The following is an 8,831-nucleotide window of genomic DNA, read 5'->3' on the forward strand; positions in this document are numbered from 1 at the left end:
CACACACACACACACACACACAGAGAGAGACTGGGCTAAAACAGAAGCCACTTAGTGCGAAGGGACGGCAAGGAAACATTATGCTGATACGTTTACGTGCAGGGCTGAAGTCATGCAGTGTAGTCTTATACCGCGGCTCCCAATCCCCTGCACAGCCGCCCACCCCAGTCCTCCCACAATACACTAGAGCAAGGCGGCTCTGTGGGGGATGAGTAATACGCGTGCTCTTTGTGGGGGCAGGCTTTCGTCCAAGTGAGTTCTGTTTTTGTTTTTTTTCCTCTCGTTTCTTTTTCTCTGTCAGACATTTGATTACAATATGGTCTTTTTAATGAAAGCACTTTCGGCTCCCTGTTAAAAAAAAAGCTTGTAATAGTATTTCAACATTCAACAGCAGTTAAATTCCTTGGAGATGTCAGAAGTCCAGTTTTAGGAAAAAGTCACGTTGGCCGTATTATGCCAGGCTGACCTTTCCCCGTAAGTCAGTCCTGTGTTTGAGCTACAGTGCATGATGTAGTATTGTGTTAACATTTGTGGCCGAGAGTCGCACGCTGCGTACGGAGCACTAAAGAATTGTTAGAGGTTTCTAATCTAATTTCTGTTTTATTGCGTCTCCCACAGAGTTTGTCCTGAGATTCCTTGAAACGGGTTATTGTGCTTTGTAAGCTATATGCCCCGCAGCAGAAATAACTGCCATGATAACCTAGTTCTTCATCAGTGTGAGCGTATGAGCGTATGAGTGTGTGTGTGTGTGTGTGTGTGTGTGTGTGTGTGTGTGTGAGAAGGAGAAAGGTAGACGAGGTGAGGCACAGCACTGTGATGGCTGTTGTTCGTGTTGTGAGGGGTTGAGGGCCATGGCAGCTGTGGGGCATTACATTACCTCCTGGAGGATCCACTCGGGGCCCAATGACAGCCTTCAGAGAGTTCCAACCTGACGACACACACACACACACACACACGCCCGCACACGCACACACCTACACCTGCTGCAGCAGAGCTTGTTAGCTGGAGCTCAGCGCACATGAAAGACTGCTGTCTTTACTGTGTGGCAGCTACACAGCGAGACCTCATTAACTTTGCAGATACAGATTTTTAGACTAGCAGTCCAATAATCCTCATTATCATTCTGTTATTCGGCAGTAAACACAAGTGGAATGTAACGTTTACTCAAATACAAATTTTGAGGTACTGACAATTTCATTTCTATTAAGTATCTTAAAAAGATCACTTTTTACTTTTATTGATCGAAAATATGATCCCCAAACTATAAACACTTTTGCTTTCTGAGGTCGTCCATGTTCAACAATGCAGTACGAGTCTTTACTATTATAAACCAGCACTAACACTAAGAACGGCTGTAAAATCACAAACTCCCCAAAAATGACTCCTACCAAAATTGTATCCATTCTGTACAATAACATTTGTAAAGTCTAAGAAAGCTGTATGATTAACTTATCTTATTATGTCAGAGCTACCGTGGAGCCCACACTGTCACTAACTGCACTCACTGGCAAAATATGATCTAATTTTTGGAAAAACTAAAAAAAGCAGTTTAAGAGAGAAGCATGCAGACAGAAGAGTGAACAACATGTGTTTGAAATAGCCGGATCACAGTGTCAAAGTGAACCACCACAATTCGGCCATCGTGACAGAAGACAATGACATTTAGGAACACTGTTCCTGTAAAGCCGAGTAGGTCTTTATCTACGGTAACAATCGTTAAAAAGCAAAAGCAGCATTTGTAGACATTCAATATTCCTTCAGTAGCTAGCGTAGCAAAGAAGTGCTTTTAAGTTACGTTTAAATTCGGTCAAGTTAAGCTCTGGAGGGTGGAGGCGGGAGGCTTTTAGAAGCTCAGATATTTCAGCAGATTGAAAGTCTTGCTACTTCCTGCTTCTGGTGACTGATCAGCAGGTCACCGCATCTCTTGCCTCGGTGGGATGGATCCTTGTAAAACAGCTCAGATCTGCAGCCCACACTGTTTGTGCATGAATGCAACATGTGCCTACATGAGATACCAAAATTGGTTCTCCTGTCTGATATAGCCTGAATAGCATAATTGAGTGAGTCACTGTGGAAAATACTCTCACTTTTGACAGCATTTATAAAAACGCCGGTGTTGTTTATTCCCCTGCATCGAGCCGAGCCCCTCTGTTTCTAGGCTTGTTGCGTTGCTGAGGAAAGAGAGCCATAAAGGCCAGGTAGCGAGAGAGCAGCTCTTTTGCGCTGGGGGTTACGATTGATGAGGCTCATTCTGGCAGTGCAGGAAGCTAATGAGTCAGAACCACAAGTCAAGCTGTCGGGAAATCACACCACCCCAAAAAAAATGAAAACTCAGCCCAACGTGACATCTTCAACACCAAACAAATGCAGAGGGAGAGACACGCAGACTGAAGATGAGACACCAGAGAGCAGAGCTTATGCCAGTGATTCACTTCAGCTGTAATTCATTTCTTTAACGCACATTTCAGCTTAACCACGCTCAAACTTCCATCTGAAAGTGAATGTCAGCACAATTGCACTCAGACTGGTGGAGTCAACGTGTCTCTTTCTTGAGTTCCTCAACAGCTAAGGCAGAAATAAACCACATCCTCATCAATCCTCCTCCTCTCTGCTTCAAATGGAGATCAGTGCCTAACACATAAGGGACCAGAATAATGGACTGGCCTTTTCAGTGCCACATTAGACCCACTTTGGTCCTGACAACAACTACAAAACATAGCATTCTGTCAAAAAATGCAGACCAGTAGAGTCCCAATGTTAAAGCTGACTGTATCAGTGCTTTGTGCAACTTCCCATGTTTGATTGGTAGATGCTTTAAATCTGCATAAATGGATTTTTTGGCCACTTTGGGCAGCAGAGCAAGCGATCAAACTACAAGTTCCCCAGAGGATGAGTTTTAATAACTTTTGTGTGTCCTTGACTTTTCATCCAGAGCCATCATCTGGTCATACTTTGTGACCAAATACCTACAAAACAAATCACACCTTTTTAAAGCCTGTGAGATTTTTTTAGTCACACACACACACACAACATCTGAGAGTATGTACTGATACATTTGACTCTTTATGTAGTAGCAACCATGTACAAATATAGGAGGGTCTTGCTCTCAGAGGCATGGTTTATTTTTATGCAATTTGTCAACTTGTGTTGCATATTCTCATGGGAGGATTATGAGACAGTGGGCCCTTGGGCACAGACATGCAAAAGGCCTCTCCGACTCACAGAGGAGCAAGACACACGCAAGTCAAACACATCTCTATGTGTTTGACTTGCTTCTCTTTGTAGTCTTTTTGTGTCTCTTTGTAGTCCCTTTGTGTGTCTTTGTGGTTGTTTTGTGTCTCTTTGATGTTGTTTTGCTTCACTTTGTTGTTGTTTTGGTCCCTCTGTTGTCTTTATGTGTCTCTTTGTAGTCATTTTGAGTCTATTTGAGGGACATTTTGTAGGTGAAGGCCAGGGCCAGGCCTTATACTCCATGTTTGATTGATATCAATCAATTAATCAATTTGGAAATCAGCAATAACAGTGGTTATTTTGCTCAGGCTAATGCAGATTCACTAATCCAATAAAATCCTTTTTGCCTTTAGAGAAGCACTGAAAAATAAAACCAAACCTCTAAATTGCTAGTTAATCCATTCGCTTCATGTTAAACGTTGGCTCACGTCCACCATGGGTGCATTCATCCACAGAGGCTGCACTTCCATGGCTCACTCAGCAGTTGGAGAACCCAGCTTGCTTTAGTACGTGCTGAGGCAAACATGAGGAGAAAGATCGTCCTTCAGCTTAAAGACGGGGCTGTTGTTTGGTAGCTGACCATGACCTCTGACCTCCCAGTAGAGGCGGAGGTGGAGCCAAAAGAAGAATCTCCCCCCAGGGTTAAAACTGCATAAAAAACCCCACCTTCACTGACATACAAGTCAATAAAAATAACATCAAATTCCACTCATCCATGTTCAGAGAAGAGAATATTGACAGAAATCCTTTCCTTCAGGTGTTCTAGTTACCACCTCACAGCCCACATTGCTGTTGGCCAGTTCCTCCCTTTATTAAGACTTTGTGGAAACAATGGGAAGATGAGACTGAAATAGATGAACGTCTTCACATACAGGCTATAACCAGAGTATGATTGACAAATGACCACTTGTCCTCTGAAGCTGCCGTTCCTGCAGTCTTAAGGCTTTCCAATGGCCAAAGGTATTGTGATCTTAAGGCACTGAGGAGTCCTCCAAGAAGATGATGTTTTCAGAGGAGCATTCAGAAAACAGTGGCGTAATATCTTAAATCCTATTTAGTACTCTTTCTTCGGTACTATTACTGCCCACAACCATGGCAGATGAAATCGTTCCATCCAAAGGAAACATCTAACTGAACCATTATCCACTTCTGAATCTGATTGGGAGTCATTTATGCTCTGCAGTGCCCTGAAGGCCTCTCATCTGCTTCGGTAAGCCTGCCCACCCATTACATGCAGGTACTTGACAACACTTGAGTGCCCTATAATGTACAGATGACAAACGTTGCCTCTTTCTAGGCAATCCTGTCACTCTTACATGAAGTTTATGTCTGGGCTGTTGAGCAACTGGAACACAACCAACTTCGTTTCAAAGGGCACTGCATCGTACACCTCAAAACAGCCTCATGAAAGGTAGGACTTTGACTTTGTTGTATTTTTCCGTCAGTCTCCAGACAAATCAATAAAGTGTCCACAATAAGAAGCATCCACTAGTTTACATTAATGTACCACAGCCCTGTTTTGTCTGACCTCCCCGAGGCACTGCCCTAATTTAAGGGGATAGTTTGGTTTTGGGGGAATTGTGCTATTTTTTTCAATCAATGCTTCAAATAATGCAGCTCGGTCAGTGATCCTAAGCTTCAATCTATGACGCTCTATACGTACCTCTTCATACATCAGTTTTGGACTTGTCAGCGGACGGAGTGCCAATACACCGTTGTCAATTGCCCCATACACATGGTTGGTGCATCCATCTAGCTAGCTTTGGGAGACTGATGCATCCTGTCCAAACACAACTCAAAGCTCACGCTGCATCTGTTTAGTCCGTACACCAGTAGAAATGGACGGTTTGAGGTGTCAGAGGGAGTTACGCTGTAACCATTTTGTTGTCATCCATCTTCACGCTATTTTTGAGAAGCATCTGTGGCTGGCATGTATTGTCATCTAGATAGAGACGGTGTCAGTGAGCACACGTTTTGGTTTCGGTTAGGGGTGTAACAGACCATTGTCCATCCGTGATCCGTGCGGATCCCCCCTCGCGGTTCGGCACGCTTGTGAACTGTGAATCAATTACACAGTTCAACGTTAACCATCACTCTGTGAAATAAAGTTTTACTGACAATCGTCATCCGCCAATATTCAGTAAAAACATACGTAATGGAACATTTCTACTTGTTATATATTTCTACTTAGTATATTGTGTAAATGCCTAAGCACTTGTACTTTTGCTCTGAACTCAGTAGATCTTCATTCTTTGTTTTAGCATACACGCTCAAAAAAAATTGGAAATTTGGATATTCTTATGTGTATTTTATATTCTTATAAAATACAACTGTTTTGTAACTTGTTTTGAATCAAACTATCATAAGCTTGCATCATGTAACTTGTGATCCATGCAGCTGACTGCCTGCACACATATCCTCTTCTTCTTCGTGTTGGATAACAAGTACCTATTGTATATTCACATGTTCTATGCCTTAAGGATAACACGTATGTATCTGTGTGTCTGTTGTTACACAGATAAAGCACTTCTTATACTTCTTCAATTGCCACTGCCTGAAACAGGATGTTCCAGTACACAGGCCCACACCCTTGATCACTCTCTTTATAACTCTGTACGAATTTTAATCTGTAGTGCACACCTCTACGGAGTCTGAGTGACTCTGTGTACCTGTGCCTCTTCTCTTGCCTAGAGAATAAATACTTTTAAAAGACAAGTTCTGTTTCATTTCAGCTTAAAAAGACTCAACAGCTGGTAAAATAATTTTCCACCACAAAAGTGACAGAAGGAGAGCTAGTAACGGTGGCAGCACCATGAATGGTCAACAAACGACGGTTTGTAAAAATGAGTATTGGGCAAACGTAAATTATAGCGCTATCATGATGTGTTTCCATGTAGTCTCGTAAAATGTAGTTTTGGCGAGAAACTTGAACTTGAATAGTGTGTTTTTATGATTTTTGATGGTTTACACTGACTTCAGAGCGGTTGAAATGATTTTTGGGATGGTGGCAAAAAATAGTCTGGAGCCTTGTAGACCATCTGCTATAACCAAACAAAACAAAAAAAGGATCTGCGTCTACAAATATGGCTCATCAATGATCAGAAATTAGTATTTGCGGCAAAATAATATGATCGTGGATCTCTAAAAGTTATATTTGCTTCCTTTTTCCTTTCGTGTTGATCCGATCCGTGATCCATAACTTCAATCCGTGATACCGTGAGTTGTATCAGTTTTGCACCTTGTTGGGGTGTCGCGATATGTCAATATTTACAACCCATGTTAATAAGCCAGCACCTCTTAAAAATGCTGATGTATACAGTTATGGTTACGGAGTCTCTCTCCACCTCCCTATTTTGAGTGTAATTCATTTGTCAAAATGTAATTTTACTGATAGCATTATTATTGTTTTTTTCAAATTCTGTATATAGATCGCAATAATGTTGTTAGCCTGAATTGTTTTGTGCAAATCTGATGTTCTGACAGCAATAGTTCCTAATATCGACACATGTAAGAATATAAATGGGTAAATGAGTCTTTCCTTTCCTTTTCAGTGTCAGCTTTCTCTGAACCTTTTAATGTTACAATATGCTTAATTTCTTTTTAACACAGGCGTAAATGAGGCGCTCACACATTTATAGATTGTCTCTGGTGATGGTTTTGAATCCATCTGTAAGGGACGTGGCCAGTGGGAGGCGCAAGAAGAGGCGTAAATGTTGGTGGGAGAAGATTTGCCCTGCAGCAAATAGTGTGTGAGTGCAAATGCGTTTGTGTTTCTGCACATATCTGCATAAAAGTGTTGTTTCCAAGAATGAATGACTGCATTGAAAACAGTCCTTGCATCAAGGTTTTAAAGCAAAATTATAAAGGTGAATAAACAATGATGGTGGCCAGATGTGAGGAGGAAAAAACATGAAAATCCGTGTTCTTTTATTCTTCTGCGTGTTATATATTTAAACTCGAATACCTCATTGATGGTTTGAATCCCTTTAATGACATTTTTCTCTCTCAACCAAAAAATGAACAGATCCCGCCGTCGGGACGAGGCTCACAGCGTTTCCTGGTGGAAGACGTGTTGGAGACACGGCCCCAGTTTGGTCCTGCTCCACTTCCTCAGTCTTCTCCACAGCAGCCCGGGCCCCCCCACCGGCAGCAGCAGCTGTAGTCACAACACTTTACTGAGCCGCTTTTGCTGAGCCATGACAGAAACAGGGCGACACCGGATAACCTTGGTTTCACTGACAGAGAGAGCGCACACACACACACACACACACACACACACACACACACACACTATACTGTGTCATCATTTTTTTGTCTATGCAGGCAACATGAAGTCAAGGGACCCAGTTTGGACGCCAATTTTGGGAGGTGTTGGTACGATAGGGACATTATGGGCTCTTCTGAAAGGTCTAAAAGAACACCATATGCAGAAAACACTAGGTCCTTGCAGAAAGTCCCTTAACAGGAACATTTATACCTGAGCAGATCTTGTGATGAAAAACACTAAGCAGACGGTTCCAGCGCCCTACAGGCATTTTAGCAGCTGTAGCCTGGAGCACACATATTATCCAGGATCCTTCCTCTAAGCTTCAACTTTAAGCCGCCACCTGTTTCTATGAGGTTCTTTCCTCATTAAGGGGATGAGAACATCTTTACCTTGGTATTGTCATGATTAAAAATATACTTGAGAGAAGTTGTTTGTGGTTGCCTGGGCGTGGCACTCCATTCCAATCCTGCTGCTTATCAACCTGCACACATGAGACCCCTCCACTGATCAAGCTCCTGCAATTTGTCTACCCCCCGGGATCGACTCTGCAGTCTTCGCCAGATCAATAAGTTTGCCAACGTGGTGCTATAAGGCCCGGCCAAACTACACTGTAGTTTATCTGAGCCTTCCTTTAACTGTGTTTCTACCTCTAAAAAAAATGTAAAAAAAACAACTAATAAACAATTATGACAATATGACATATTTGTAATACCCCAAGTTGCTGAAAGATTCAGCTGTATATTGTCCCATTTTCACTCCATTTGTCTAGACAAATGTAATTCTTTTAAAACTCGTTGGGCCATAATGTAACCTAACCCTGTGGTTGAAAGAAATGTACCATTTTTTTTGAGCCCCTCAGAAAGTCTCTGCATGTCGCCATCACTGTCAGCATAAATATAAAACAAATAAATGCTTAAATTCAATTCAATTTTATCTGTATAGCCCAATATCACAAAAAACACATCCTATGTAACATAATCCACCTTGTCTTTCTATTACAAAATATCACACATTTATAATAGTTCAGCTTCTTCGTCATTGCATCTATATATCCAGCCCAGTGTCACGGCGGTTTGTGATAGTCACGCAATGCCATCTATTGGTTTCGTGTGCATGGGAACGAATTGTCTTTTTTATTTCGTGATGTTCAGGACAAAAGTAATGCCAATGGAAAGTCAAATAGGATATGTTTTTGCGGTGGACACACAAATTAAATGCATCCAAGTGAAACAGTCAGAGCAAGTGACATAGTATGTAATAACCAAAAAGACCAATTGTGGTGAGTGTGAGCGGAAGTGGATGGGTCCAACCAAAACAGGATTTTCAACTAGGA

Source organism: Anarrhichthys ocellatus, unplaced genomic scaffold, assembly GCF_004355925.1.
Source record: "Anarrhichthys ocellatus isolate YVR2014 unplaced genomic scaffold, GSC_Weel_1.0 scaffold19, whole genome shotgun sequence".
NCBI classification, from domain to species: domain Eukaryota; kingdom Metazoa; phylum Chordata; class Actinopteri; order Perciformes; family Anarhichadidae; genus Anarrhichthys; species Anarrhichthys ocellatus.